The sequence below is a fragment of the Anabrus simplex genome, chromosome 3 (assembly GCF_040414725.1).
Source record: "Anabrus simplex isolate iqAnaSimp1 chromosome 3, ASM4041472v1, whole genome shotgun sequence".
NCBI classification, from domain to species: domain Eukaryota; kingdom Metazoa; phylum Arthropoda; class Insecta; order Orthoptera; family Tettigoniidae; genus Anabrus; species Anabrus simplex.
The window spans coordinates 488,998,394-489,000,764 of record NC_090267.1 but is presented as its reverse complement, the minus strand read 5'-3'; the positions used below and the strand labels follow the sequence as shown (position 1 = coordinate 489,000,764).

The following is a 2,371-nucleotide window of genomic DNA, read 5'->3' as shown; positions in this document are numbered from 1 at the left end:
TGGGAATCGAACCCACCTCTACTCAGTTGACCTCCCGAGGCTGAGTGGACCCCGTTCCAGCCCTCGTACCACTTTTCAAATTTCGTGGCAGAGCCGGGAATCGAACCCGGGCCTCCGGGGGTGGCAGCTAATCACGCTAACCACTACACCACAGAGGCGGACTGTTCTGATTTATAATAGTTTTAATCGGTGGAGGGGCACGTGACCATGTGACCTAAAGGCAGAACCGCGCCTGATACACCGGAAAACAACCTCTGCATAACATTTCCCCTCGAACACAGTCCACATATTTGTCCTCTAGTCAACTTTTCTGAAGATTATCAATTCAACGTTATGTGTGAAAAGAGTATGGAAATATAAGTAGGAAGTAATTTCTAAGTAGAAATTTAACTTACAACTATTCAAAAATTACAGGGGGCACCCGGGTTTGAACCGGGGACCTCTCGATCTGCAGTCGAATGCTCTACCACTGAGCTATACCCCCACGCAAACGCGACGTGTTGCTCGAGTACTAGACTTGACAAACAAAACTGGTTTCGCTAGAGAGAGTGCGGAGATTGTAGGGCTAGCTAATCCATGTGGTACTATAAACCAGTCCGCCTCTGTGGTGTAGTGGTTAGCGTGATTAGCTGCCACCCCCGGAGGCCCGGGTTCGATTCCCGGCTCGGCCACGAAATTTGAAAAGTGGTACGAGGGCTGGAACGGGGTCCACTCAGCCTCGGGAGGTCAACTGAGTAGAGGTGGGTTCGATTCCCACCTCAGCCATCCTGGAAGTGGTTTTCCGTGGTTTCCCACTTCTCCTCCAGGCGAATGCCGGGATGGTACCTAACTTAAGGCCACGGCCGCTTCCTTCCCTCTTCCTTGCCTATCCCTTCCAATCTTCCCATCCCTCCACAAGGCCCCTGTTCAGCATAGCAGGTGAGGCCGCCTGGGCGAGGTACTGGTCATACTCCCCAGTTGTATCCTCGACCAAGAGTCTGAAGCTCCAGGACACTGCCCTTGAGGCGGTAGAGGTGGGATCCCTCGCTAAGTCCGAGGGAAAAACCGAACCTGGAGGGTAAACAGATGATGATGATGATGATGACTATAAACCAACGAATATGCCTTGATTTCCAATGTTGTAGTCGGTATGCTACAGACGATGAGTTCCATACAAGCGACACATGCTAATACTAGTATCAAGAGATGAATGACCTCCAAGTTACTGATCTTAAATTCATGAAGGCTTTGCGATTCAGATCACGTAGCTGTAAGCGTGCATTCGGTAGACAGTGGGTTCGAAACCCATCTCTAGCACTGAAAATGGTTTTGCATGGTTTCCCAATTTCACACCGAGTAAATGCCAAGGGCTGTTCGCACCTGTCTCATCGTTTAGACGCCAAAAACCTTCCATGTGTTAATGTAACATTACACCACCGCCACGGAATGATATCCTTTCTTGATCTCTTTATTCTCTGCCTGACTGCGAGCCCATACTCCGCAACAATTGAAATATTATACTTGGGAGCGTGGGTTGGCGACCATGAGGCCCTCAGCTGAGTTCTCGCGCTTACTTGTGCCAAGCTCCTCACTTTCATCTATCCTATCTGGTCTTGTTCTTTTCCGACACCGACGGTATTAGGTTTGCCAATCCTAGGGAGTCTCATTTTCACGCCCTTGCCTTCCTTTGGCCAATATCTTCATTTTTCAAAGTGTCGGATCCCTTCCATTTTTATCTCTTCTTAATCTGTTTATCCTCCAAGGTTGGTTTTTCCCTCGGACTCAGCGATAGATCCCACCTCTACCGCCTCAAGGGCAGTGTCCTGGAGCGTGAGACATTGGGTCGGGGGATACAAATGGGGAGGATGACGAGTACCTCGCCCAGGCGGCCTCACCTGCTATGCTGAACAGGTGCCTTGGTGTCGGATGGGAAGATTGGAAGGGATAGACAAGGAAGAGGGAACGAAGCGGCTGTGCCCAATGGGAAACCACAGAAAACCACTTCCAGGATGGCTGGGGTGGGAATCGAACCCACCTCTAGTCAGTTGACCTCCCGAAGCTGAGTGGACCCCGGTCCAATCCTCGTACCACATTTTCAAATTAAGTAGCAGGCGGAAATCGAACCCGGGCCTCCGGGGGTGGCAGCTAATCACACTAAACACTGCACCACAGAGACAGACATTTTTCTCTCTGATTAGTGTTATAAAGAGGATGATTGCCTAGTTGTACTTCCTCTTTAAACAATAATCACCACCACCACCCGAACCGGATATATGAGCGTTAGAGGTTTGGCCATACTGATAAATAATTTGTTAAAAAAATCTATATGTCGCTGCTGAAGTTAGCCGCTCGCGGTGTTGCAGAATCTGCATGTGGTTTAAGACCTGCTGGA

General features: G+C 49.6%; 1 non-coding gene across 1 annotated transcript; it reads right to left on the bottom strand.

The window, feature by feature from the left end:
• Positions 1 to 412: 412 nt before the first annotated feature.
• TRNAC-GCA (transfer RNA cysteine (anticodon GCA)) lies at positions 413 to 484 on the bottom strand. Its single transcript has one exon. It is a non-coding gene; the product is annotated as a tRNA-Cys (tRNA).
• Positions 485 to 2,371: the final 1,887 nt, after the last annotated feature.